The 13,285-nt window shown below is 38.3% G+C and overlaps 1 protein-coding gene across 1 annotated transcript in view; it reads left to right on the top strand.

Moving 5' to 3' along the window:
* The window catches only part of LOC102822436 (bis(5'-adenosyl)-triphosphatase-like), a 1,401,568-nt gene that overhangs the window by 29,706 nt on the left and 1,358,577 nt on the right, over window positions 1–13,285 (top strand). The gene's annotated exons all lie outside the window — the stretch shown is intronic.

Below are 13,285 nucleotides of genomic sequence, written 5' to 3'. Positions count from 1 at the left end.
GTTTTACCCTCATTGTTTCATTGCAATGATTACAATCTCCTCTATGCATATCATTCAACAGTATTTGCTTCTATTCCTTCTGTTTTTTTGTTTTTGTATACAAAAACACTCAGGAATATATAATCATTTAAACAACCAAAAGGCTCATTCTGTAAGCCTGCCTCTGTGCCGCCAGCACACAGCCTTTCTCTTTCCATGAGTCTAGAGTCCTTGGCTGCTCTGTCTCTCCATGTCCTCGGGTTCTCTTTTTATTCTTCTGAAGAAGTGTTTTGATGAGTATAAGTATTTGGTTTATAGGAGGTCATAGTCATGTGGCTTAACTTCTGCTATTGGTCTTTTTTTTTAAAAAATTGTTGCTGGTCTACTTATACCATGAATTAGTGCCTTTACCCTATTTTTTTCTTCTATGACCTAGTTTTAGGTTTTACATGTAGGTCTTTGATCCATCTTGAGTTAGTTTTTTTGTGTATAATGTGAAGTAGGGATATTGTTTCATTTTCTGCAAATAGATATCCAGTGTTGACAGCATCATTTGTTAAAGAAACTGTCATTTTGCCACTAAGGAGTTTCAGCACTCTAACAAAGATCAGCTATCCACAGGTGGATGGATTTTCTTCTGAGTTTGAAATACTGTTCTGTTGGTCTATGTGTCATCTGTTGTATTTGTACCAGTCTGTTTTGACTACTGTGACTGTATAATGGGCTCTGAGGTCAAGAAGTGTGTGATTTCCTACTTTGTTTTTCTTCAGTAATGCTTTCCTTATCCAGGGCCTCTTGCCTTTCCATAAAACTTGGTGGTTCCTTTTTCCATCTCATTAAAGATTATTTTGGAATTTAGATCAGGATTGCATTATATCGATAGATCATTTAAGTAGTTTTATCATTTTTGTAATGTTAAGTCTTCCTGTCTATGAGCATGGTATGTTTTTCAATTTATGCAGGTTTCTAACAGTTGTGTTTTGTAGTTTTCTCTGTTTAAGTCTTTTACATCCCTAGTTAGATTTATTTCTAATTATTTTCTTTTGGAGGGCATTGTAAGTGCTATTTTTTCCCTCATTTATTTTCTGAGTTTTCTTTGTTAGTGTAAAGGAAGCCAAGTAACTTTTGTATGCTGATATTTTATCCTGCCACTTGGCTAAATCCTTCCACGAGTTCCAGTAGATTTCTTGTAGAGTCTCTAAAATTTTCTCATTTCATCTGCAAATAGGGAGAGCCATACTTCTTTCACTATGTTTCCTGTGAAGTTGCTCTACTGTGCTCCTCATCTGGGACCACAGCTAGCATCTCTCAGGGTAGCCACACTGAGATAAGACATACGGCAGAGTTTCTCTTTTTCATGTTTCTCCTCATTTATTGCATTTGTTTAATGTTTCCTTCCAGCCAGTGTTTTATTCAATCTTTTATCTTTCCTTTGGATGTTCAAGGTTTCAGTACTGTCACCTGAATCTATTTTCCTTGGTGGTTTTTGGATCTTTGCTGTAGAGGGCCGGCATGGTGTGAATAATATTGCATCTTGATTTCTCTTAACTGTTCACCAAATGTTTGTCATTAAATATAGTTTTAAAAATCTCTTAGCATTATAGACCCATGACCTGTTTCTAAAGCTAAAATTCAACAGAAATTGTTTTAAAGAATTTCCACTGTTTGATGTGACTGAATGGAAAGGGTTTTAGAGAGAGGGTGCTGTTGCCCATCTTCCTTATGGTGGAGATTCCAGTTGTTGTTTTTTCATAATCCCTGGAAGTTGAAATATGCATCGCAACAAAATTCTTAATTTACTGGAGCCCCTAATATAACTGTTCATATTATAATGTGAACATAACTGTTCTCCTCTCACATGATACCTATCATTGTTCGAGCTATGAGAATATAAAACTCAGAATAAAGTTGTTATCCCATGAAAGAGATTATACCTGCAAAAAACAAGTGATCATTTAAATTTTTACTTATCTAATATTATTCTTATGAGGGGTCTTCAAAAATTTCATCATATTTTCATTTCATTTCATCATAAACTTTCTGAAACACCATCTTATAATGATTATTTAAACATGGATAAATTTTGAAGTATTTGATAAATGATCATTGTCTTAATACTTAAGACAATGCTAGGAAGTTTGTACTATTTGTATATCCATTTTATAAATGAAGAATTGAGAATTTACTTAATCTAGATCACATAGCTGTTAAGTGGCAGAGCCATGTTCAAATCCAGATGGTCAGACTCCAGTGTCTGTGCTCCTAACCAGTGCTACTTGGGTCTCTGGGAGTCCTTGAGACTCTTGAGGAAGTCTGTGGGCTCTTTCCTTTTCCACCTTCACGTCTGTATGTGGCCAACTTTCTCCTCTCTCTATATCTGAACAGAAACAACATATCATGACAGATTGAGAAGTGAGACTCAATTGTCTCCCATCAATAATGCTACTCTAAACACTAATTTTTCAAAATATGACTGTTTAGCAAAACACTTATATTGACAGGTTAATTATTTTTTAAAATACATTCACAAATATTTTTAAATGTTCTTTGTTCTAATGTCTAAATATTTATAGTTAAAATCCACATAAGCCAAAAATCTTTATTTTGTTGTTGTTAAGCACCTTCGAGCTGGTTCCGACTCATAGCAACCCTGGATAGGGTTTCCGAGGAGCAGCTGGTGAGTTTGAACTGCTGACCTTGCAGTTCAAACTGACCTTGTGATGCAGTCATTATCTTACAGTGCCACACCAGGACTCCAAAAGATCTTTGGTTTCAGCCAATGTCTTAATAGTTTAAAGGGTGTAGACTCCAAAGATTTGCAAACACTTTTCTCAACTGTGTCTTCTCACTGCTTCCAGAGATCACTGTTTCTACTTTTATTTCCTCTATAGAAAAAAAGAAAAAAGGTGTGAGCATTATTTCCTGAGGGGGAAGAAGATTTTGAACACTGATAGGCCCTATTCATAAGGCTGAAGCATATAAGCCTTGGAGCCATAGTGCCTAGGTGTGAATCCCAGTTCTGCTGCTTCTAGTAGGAAGGCCTAGGTAGTTTATTCTTTAAACAATGAAAATCGTGCCTTCAGTGGTAGAATTCTCCCCTTCCATGTTTGAGACTTGGGTTTGATTTTCAGCCAGGGCATCTCATTCACATCCACTAATCAGTCAGTGGAAGCTTGTGTGGTACAGTGATGCCAAGTAGATTTCAGTGACATGTTCAGATAAAGACAGACTAGGGGCAAAGGCCTGGAAATCTGCTTCTTAAAATCAGCCAACAAAAACCCTATGTATAACAATGGTCCCATCTGCTACTGATCCTGTGATGTAGTACCTGTCAGATTTTCATGCCATTGTGCTGAGGGCATCATGAGTTGGTTGGGGAAAGGCAGTACTTACTTATGTGGGTTCTTTTGAGCATCACATAAATTATATGCAGAAATTATGCCTGGTGCAAATAAAGAGTCCAAATATTGGTTCCATCATTGTTGGCAAGTTTCTATTTCATTGTGAGAGTTATACAAGAGTTGAATGTGATTTTAGTGCTCTGGTAGTGTAGTGGTTACAAATTGGGCAGCTAACCACAAGGTCAGCAGTTTGAAACTACCAGCTGTTCTGCAGAAGAAAGATGAGGCTTTCTGCTCCCATAAAGATTTACAGCCTTGGAAACCCTGTGCAGGGTCACTACGAGTTGGAACCGACTCCATAGTACTCAACAACAACAACAACAACAACAGGTTTTCTTAGTTTTTCTTCTTTTTGTGAATATTGTATTATTCAAGCTTAAACTACCCTGGCTAGCTTGTTTTCCTTGACAGAGTCAGGTGTAGAAAAGTGGCAATTTTCTTTATGTGTGATTAGTTCCTTGTGGGTAAGGTTACTATGAGAATGAACTTCTCTTCCTATTAATCCAGAAGTCCTGATGTTATGTGATCATCCCTCTGCCCTCACTGAATTTCCCTCAACGCTTTGCAGTTCTCATCATGTAAACACAGAGATTTTCTTTCCTTCCCCTACCCATCATGTTGTGCGGCATTGCTTGCATCCTGTGCCAGGGAACAGAGTGGGGATCTACTGTTTGTGCAGAAGGTTCTTCTGCTTTCTGCCAGCTTTAGTCCAAGTCACCTCCCACCCCACGGTCCATGTTGGATACTCTTCACAATCCGGCTCATTCTCAGATCTTGTTGCCGTTGCCTGACGGGCTTGCTTCTCACGCTGCTCCCCTTGTGCTCCAGGTCAATGGTTTTTCTCCAGAAGCTACATGTTCACTCGTTCATCTGAAGTGCCCAATCTCTTGTCCATTTTGCTTCCCCTTGTCTGCAGCAGTTCAGTGTCCCCCCTGGGGACTTGGTAACCAGCTGCATTTAATCCTGTGAGGCAGCCTCTGCTGATGTGCTCTGCTGACAGATTAAGGCCTGTCCTCCCACCAGGGACTCCTCAGAGTTAGACACCAAAGACAGTGTGGGCAGCAGAGGGAGGGAGAGTTCTTGGAGACCAAAGATGCCCTTGGCATTTCTGATCATCTATATCATTGAGTTGTGAGCGCTCCAGTTTCTCCTGATGGAACAGGATTCTGCTCCTGTCATAAACTTACAAGTTGTCTTATTCACATCGACGATTAAATGCCTTGCAATAAAGACTGAAGGGTTTTAAACTCAGAAGGAAATCTTATCTCTGCTATTCTTAACTAGAGAACATTTGTCTTTTGGTTTTCATGTGGGAGGAAAGTAAATTTTCAAGTTAAATATTTCAAACTTTGTTTGCTTATTTGGACCCCTCCTTCTGCTAAAAACGATAATGAGATGACTTTCAAAAATACTTACAGTACAACAGATTTATTTTGATTCAGAGCGAAAACGTGGGGCAGAGGGAACATATCTGGTTGATTCCATTTTTAATATGTGAACTTATCTTTCAAAATAAAAATAAATAAATAAAAACTTCATACCATAAGAAAATAGGGGGAAAAAACCTCACACTGGTCTGAAAACCTGTGTATAACTTATCACGATTCATCAACGTGAAGATCTTGCTATACCTGTGCCCTGGTTCTCTATGGAAAGATTCTTGCCTGCTGCCAAATGACCCAACCGTAGGCTGCTGCAGACACTGGGGCGCTTCAGTTCTCAAAAGTAAGCATGCACTTCCCGGAAAGAAGGGCATCCTCCTTCAACACTATTACTGCACCAAAGAACACATCACAGGAATGCAATGATGCCATGGTGATTTCCATATTCAAAGGCTCTCTGTTGGGATTTCCATCTGCCCTCCTCTCTCACCCCTCCATGATACAAGGTCCAGTCAAGGGTCAACATTGTATTTGATTATGAAATCTTTTTGGTGTCTTTTAATGTTTAGCAGTTTCCTTCTTGCTTGGGTGCTTCCTAGACATTTAAATAGTCTCAGCCAATTGTACCATGTAATACCCCCACTTTCTTGGTTCATCTGTTTTCTTATGATTTAGTTTAAATCAAACATTTCTGATTAAATAACCAATAGTGATGTAATCTACCTGCCACTGCATCCCATGAAAGGTGTCAGCCCATTTGAATTACTCTTGACAATGCCAAACTTGCCCAGGTAGCCAGATGGTGGCTACCAGATAGCCCTGTTGTATAAGGTACATTTTTCCTTGTAAGGTTATATATTAGCACCAGTACCATGTACTGTTGAGTCAGCTTTGACTCATGATGACCGCATGTATGTCAGCGCTGAACCTCCATAGGTTCTTCAATGTTAATTATTTGGAAGTAGATCACTAAGCCTTTCTTCTGAAGTACCTCTGAGGGGACTCAAACCTCCAGTCTTATCCTTAAGCAGCCAAGCATTTTAACCATTTGGGCCACTCAGGGTCTTTTGTTAATACATAGTGATGTTGCAAACACCACTCATTACCAAAAAATAAAGGGCTAAATTTACTGCAAAGGATAATACTTGTTATGTTCAGGCATAGTTTCTCTGAGCAGACCAAACTGCTGATCTTAGAGCAGGGTTTCTGGGAGTGTAGAGTGCTAGGACTGGCAGATTTTCAGAAGCATGTTCATTCAGCAGAAAGGGAAGTTGACTGGTCAGCACTTGGGGATGTGTGAAGAATTTCTGATTGACTGACTTTCAGCGCTGAGAATTTGTTAGTGATTGTTGACTTGTAAAAGGATGTCAAAAAAAAAAAAGATTTAAATCTGGTTTTAGAGGCTACTTGTTACCATGGATACAGAAATCAGTCTTTTTCTAAGCATCATTTCAATTCACATGTGAATATGTTGTTCCCTAGTAAATTCCTCCACACAATAGTTTTAGCATTCATTGATGATCCTTGCCTGGTTTAGTTCTAATATGTTGCCTTTCTAATTATATTGTTCATTCTACAATTACCTGGAATTCTTCTATGATGAAGAACTTTGTTCTTTTTTTTTTTTTTTTTTACTTTCTCTCTGCCTCTTTTTCTCTCTCTCATCTATTTGACTCAGATTATTTTATTTCAGTTATTTTTCATGCATAGATGTACCCACTTTGGCAGTGAATCTTTCTTCATTGTTGTTGTTGGTAAGTGCCATGAAATTGGTTCTGACATATAATGACCCTTATATTTAGGGTTTATGAGGAGCGGCTGGTAAGCTTGAATCCCCAACGTTGCGGCTGGAACCGACTTTTCAGTCCAGCACATTAAACCACAGTGCCACACCAGGATTCCGTTCTTCATTAACATGACTCTATTACTAGTAGCCTCTGAACATTTCCGTACTTCACACAGGGTGTTCCAAATTCATCTTGTATTGTCCTTGCTGCAGCTCTGGAATACAAATGTCCAAAGATTTCTGGTTCATTTTAGTCAAGAATGGCACGTAGAAACCTAGATTTGAGTGATAGATGTGCTCATTGCTACTGGGGTGAATTGTGTCCCCCAAAATATGTATTGGAATCTTAACACTGTGGGTATAGTCCTATAGGGAAATAGGATTTTCAGTGATATCTTATTGAGACCATATCGGTATAGATATGTCATAAACACAAATATTTCTGAGTTATAAAAGAGAATATTTGATACAGACAAATCACACATGGAGACCTGGTGTGGCACTATAGGATAAGCACTGGACTCCTAACTGTAAAGTCAGTGATTCAAACCTAATGGATGCTCTAGTCTCAGAAACAGTACACAGGGTCGCTATGAGTCAGGACTAACTTAATGACACTTACCAACAACAGCAAGGAGTCCTGGTGTGGCGCTGTGGGTTAATGCACCAGACTGCAAAGCGGTTTGAACTGCAAGGTCAGCGGTTCAAGCTCACCAGCTGCTCCTCAGAAACCCTATACAGGGTCACTATGGGTCAGAATTGACTCTACGGCACTGAACAACAATAACAATCATAAATGGGGGAAGACAGACGCCATGAGAGAATCACCAAAGAAACAAGGGATATCTGAGCTACAGAAGCTTAGAAAAATAAGGCGCTTCCCCTGGAGCTGACTTCAGCCTCGATGAGAAAATAAACTTCTGTTCTTGCAAGTCACCCATTTGTGATATTTGTATTACAATGTTGTTGTTGTTAAGTGCCGTCGAGTCGCTTCCGACCCATAGCGACCCTGTACACGGTTTCCGAGGGTGTAAATCCTTACGGGAGTAGAAAGCCTCATCTTTCTCCCGCGGAGCCGCTGGTAGTTTCGAACTGCTGACCTTAAGGTTCGCAGCCCGATTCGTAACCACTACGCTACCAGAGCTCCTATAGGACTAACTAATTCAGACATGGTATAACATTGTTTTTAAACCTGTTCAATACTTCTCTTGTTGTTGCTAAGGGGCTTGAAGTTGGATCCCTCTTACAGTGACCCTGCATAGGATTTCTGAGCCTGTAAATGTTTGAGAGAACAGAAAGCCCTATTTTTCTTCCATGGAGCAACTGGTGGACTCAACACCACTGATTTTGTAGTTCACAATCCAGTGCTTATCCTACAGAACCATAGGACTCCCCACATATAATTTTAATCATGGGTTTACGTTGATACTTTCATTAAAATCCATATACTAAGAATTCTCTCTCTCATTCCTCAGTACAACTATTAGTGTCTCCTTGTCTGGAGAAAAGAAGAGTGATAAAAATTGAAAGCATTTAGAAATAGTTAGTCCAACAGACGAATAGAACGCATCGATATCACTCTCCACAACCTTGAGACTAGAAGAACTAAATGAAGCTTGAATAACATTGCCAACTGCTCTGAAAGGGATCACTTTAGGGAGGCCTGGATAGAGTAAGAGAAAATGTCTAACAAAACACAAAATCATGAAAAAGACAAGGCCTACTGGTTAGATCGGTGTGGTGGTATGGGCTAATGCGTCAGACTGCAAAGTCATTTGAACTGCAAGGTCGGTGGTTCAGGCTCACCAGCTGCTCCTTGGAAACCCTATACAGAGTTACTATGAGTCAGAATCGACTTAACAGCACTTAACAACAACAACTGGTTCGATGGAGTCCCGAGGAAGCTAACCCTATGACTCTTGGTTACTCTTAAGGTCTGGAACTGCGCTCACCCCTGTGACTCAATTTTCAGCCAAGTAATATAGGAGGACAACAGCATTAGTGAAATACGCACGCCATAGAATGGCCAGGGATTGGAAATCAAAAGGGCAGCATATATCCAAGAAGAAAGTTCAGAAGAGCTGGGAAAGGAAGAGGAATGTAAACAAGAAACAAACAGAGGAAGGTGGAATAAGTGATGATACATTGAGGGGATTACAGTCATTGAGATAAAACGAAATATATGATGTGTTGAATGTAAAACTAATGATCTGCTCTGAAAACCTTCAGTCTATCTATAATAAAAAGTTACAAAGAAAATAAACAAACAAAAAGCAACCAACAACAACAAAATACCAAAGCAGTTTGTGTGCATGCAGGAGGAGACATTCTTAAGCATAATAACCATTTCTCTAAAAATTTCAGTACTGATGGAATCATAGCAATGATAGATAAAGTAAAGGAATGCTTAGGATGTATCCAGCACTGTTCTAAATACTTGGCATATTTTCTGTGTATCCTGACGGAAACCCTATATAATAGTTGTTACCTTCATTTCACAGGTAAAGGAAAGAGAATAGGACTTAAATCAAGTCTGATTCTGGAGCCCAGATTCTTATTCTTCCTGTTGAATGTATGTTTTAACATTTTAATATTGGAAATAGGAGTACCCTAACACTTTGCACCCCTTATCAGCATTCCTTGTTAAAGTTTTATATTAACAAGGAATTGTTATATTAGATGTCAATACTGGAAATGCTAGAGATCTTGTTTCTGTGATTCATCATTGCATTGTCAGTGTGTACTACAGCACAGAGTGGCATAAAAGCACTCAGAACATTTAAAATTAATGATCGTATAGTCACAATTTCCTTGTGCCAGATGTTGGATTAAAATCATACTTTTTTTTGGTTTTTAATTCTTAAAATAATCCTGCAGGTTAGGCATTACATTCCATATTGTGAGGTTCAGAAATATAAAGTGATTGCCTAAAGCACTTCAGCTAGTAGATCATATGCTGGGACTTGAACCCAGGTCTCTGGTTTAGAATCTGTTCTTTATTTTTTTCCCATAAGATCTCCTTTTCTAATGAAATTCTTCCATTCCAGTTCATTGGTACTGACATTGGTGGAAGGCGAGGTATTAGACTTGAGTTTATAAAAATACCTGAGAAAAATATAAAACACGTAAAAGGTGCCATTACACTGAGAAAATGCTCCATCCAAATTGGAGGAATGAGAGTAATGTGTAGAAGAGATCACATTGCCCTAAAAATCAGTTGGCATCAAGTCAGCGCCAAGTCATGATGACTCCATGTGTATGACAGTACTCATGTGCTCCACAGCCGTGTTAAATGGCTGCTTTTGATAGTAGATTGTGAAGGCTTCCGTCTGAGGCATCTCTGGGTGGACTTGAACCTCCAGTCTTTTGGTTAGGAGCTGAGTTTGTTATTGTTTACCCCACATAGAGATTCGCCTTGACCTAGAGGGTTTTGAAAGGAGAACAAAAATGAAATGACTTTAAACTCTTGCAAAAATTATCAACAATTGTCCTTATTGGGATTTGTAGTATGTATGAAATTAGCTTTGAAATTAGAATAATTATGCATTGAAAACATTGTTTATAAATCTTTATGGTCTGAAATATACTTGGTTTTCAGTGCCGTTTCACTTGTCCCTGCTCCCTCAAGCTGACTCTTACTTCTCTGCTCAGGCACCTGACGAATTTTTACTGTCCTCTTAATTCCCGGTCTTGATTGTATAGGTTTCAGATTATTTTGCTATTGAAGTTGCCATTTTACTCTCTGTCAGGAGACAGAAGTAAAAGAAACAGAGTGAAAGGAATAGTAACACAGACAATGAATGGTGTTACATATGGAATTATATCTCATAATAAAGATAGGTTGAAACTTAACCCCTGATACTTCTTAATGTCACCTTGTTTAGAAATAGGGTTTTTAAAGATATTATCAGTTAAGTTAACATGATGCCACAAGAATATATGAATTTGAGTTATGGTGTTGGAGGCGAATATTGAAAGTACCATGGACTGCCAAAAGAACCAGCAGATCTGTGTTTGAAGAAATACAGCTAGAGTGCACCTTGGAAGCCAGGATGGCCAGACTTTGTTTCTCATACTTCAGACAAATTATCAAGAGGGACCAGTCCCTGGAGAAGGACATCGTGCTTGGCAACGTGGAGGGTCAGTGAAAAACAGGAAGACCCCCATGAATGAATTGGCACAGTGGCCGCAGCAATGGGCTCAGGTATAGCAAAAATTGTGAGGTTGGCCCAGGACCAGGCAGTGTTTAGTTCTGTTCAGTACTTAGGGTCACTATAATTCATAGTGTTGACTCGATGGCACCTAAAAACAACAATAATTCTGGAGTAGGGTGAATCATAATCTAGTCTGAGTGATGTCCCTATAAAAGAGGAGAACAGACACAGGGTGGCACACAGATGAAGGATGGTCTAAAGATGTGTATAAAATTCAAGGAACACTTGGGGCTGCCAAAAGCTAAGAGAGAGAAGAAAGGATCATCCCCTAGGGTCTTTGGAAGGAACATGGCCCAGCTAATGTGTTGATTTGGACTTCTAGTTTCCAGAAATGTGAAATAATCCATTTCTGTTCTTTAAATCCACTGACTTTGTGATACTTTGTTATGGTGGCCCTAGGAAACTAGTATGGGTGGTCTAAACAATTGACTTCAACCATTTAGCCCAAATATAGGCTGAAGCCCTTGGGATTTGCTTAGTTCATTGACATGTTTGTGAATGGTAATGTTGGTAAGGGTTAGTTAGTAGCAAGGCCTTTTAACCAGGCATATAGAATATTCAGTGAAAGAAGAAAATGAAGAAAATTTCTCCTATATTCATTAGATAGGAAGACTATATCTATAATGTTTAAGAGGCCAATGAGGCAGTTTTCTCTAGAAATGAAACAGATCATCACCAACAGAGGATGGAAGATCATTCCAGAGTAGCAGCATAGCCACAGAAAGGACATCTGAAGCTAATATGAAAATATAAATGCACTTAGAGGACTAGTTAAGGAGACGCGCTTTTGAAGTTATCTATCACATACAAATGGAAAAGTAGCAGATGTAGTTTACACTTCATTGTAAGTTCTAAATGGTTCACTAGGGAAATAAGCAAATGTCACAGGGCATTTTACAAATTGTAAATGAAAGATGATGGCAGAAAGCAGTATAGTGAATGTATTAAAACCACAGATATGGGATCAGATCAACATATCTGATCCATTTATTTATTACCCATGTGACTCTGGATAAATTAGTTATCCATTCTGAGAATCAGCTTCCATTTCTATAAAAGTAATGGATTGGGAAGCTATAAGGAGCAGGTCACAGAATATAGAGGAAAAGCTGAACAGCAGCAGACCTCAAACATAAATGAAATTAAGTCATCTCTAGGAATTCTGGTTGCAGAAATGACAGTCTCTTTAGAATGCCACCATTGAAATGATGTGCCTCCAGCCATTGAATGTCCTGGTGTCACTCAGAACTGCTAAAACTCAAGTCCCCAGAACAGACCATCTGCCTGGGATAGGTAAAGTATTGTGTTTGATAACCTTATCGGGATTTGCAGCAGAGAAGATATGAGTAGTTCAAGAGAATGTGAAAAGGAAGAGAAGCTAAATTGATCTAGACTCCATGGCCTGGGGAGGGGAAACTTGAACCAGAGATCTGCATGTAAGCATGTGTATAAACACATACACACTATCATGCTATCCTCTGTTTCATGAGCTAGCTGTGGTATTTGATTTTGTTTTAAAAAACCCACAGATAATACAGGATTTAGATAAGATGTCATCTATCCGCTATGCAGTTGTCTGTTTCATAAACTGTGATGTTGTCAGCCTCTAATTCAAAGATTATTGGAAGTTTTCTTAAACTTTATAAGACATGAAAGAAAAACACCCTAAATTTCATGTAGCAGGAATAGAATTTGAGCTAATTTTCAGAGTATGAGGGAGTTCAAAAAGTTCTTGGAAAAATTGAGTTTAAAGATAATGAAATTCTTCTATAAACTGTGTCAAGACAATACTTCACAGAGTCTTGGGCATTTTGAGGTACTTTATAATACTATCATACCATCTTTATAGTTATATATACTTTTAATCTTTTAAAAATAAATGGTAACTGTATGAAAAAAGAAAATTCAACTTAAAATCTTGAATTAAATCTATATTTCTGTTACACTACTTATCCAAAGTTTCCTTCTAAAATTCTCAAGTTTCAGAAGTTTGATTTATTCAACAATGACATTTTCCATCTGTAAGTGCAGTGGCAGGGAGTTTAATTTACTTACCATTATGAGTTACTGTAAAGTAGTCAAATTAACTGATACGCTAAGTCAGATTCATAATTCAGAGGCATTATTTATTATCTTTCCTCTTTATTATTAACAAACTTTTCTTTATGATGATTTGGAATATTCCTTCTCCCTTCATATATGATACAATATCTCACACATAGGTTTTCCTGGTTTTAAATCTTATTCGGTGTGCTAATTGCTACACCCCTACACATTCTACCAGCATTTCTCACTAAACTCCTGATTGGTTTCTCCACATTCACTTCACCTTTCTTAAATGTTTTCTCCATGTAGTAGTCAGAGAGTCCTTTGCAAAACATACATCTGATCACTTTATACCCGTTAAACAGCCTTTGATGGTTTTATTTTACACTTGGGATAAAGAGGGAGCTCTGGTAGCGTAGTGGTTACAAATCTGGCTGCTAACCTCAGGGTCAGCAGTTCAAAACTACTAGCTGTTCC

The sequence above is a fragment of the Chrysochloris asiatica genome, unplaced genomic scaffold (assembly GCF_000296735.1).
Source record: "Chrysochloris asiatica unplaced genomic scaffold, ChrAsi1.0 scaffold00046, whole genome shotgun sequence".
In the NCBI taxonomy this organism is placed as follows: domain Eukaryota; kingdom Metazoa; phylum Chordata; class Mammalia; order Afrosoricida; family Chrysochloridae; genus Chrysochloris; species Chrysochloris asiatica.
This window is presented reverse-complemented; position numbering and strand designations above follow the sequence as displayed.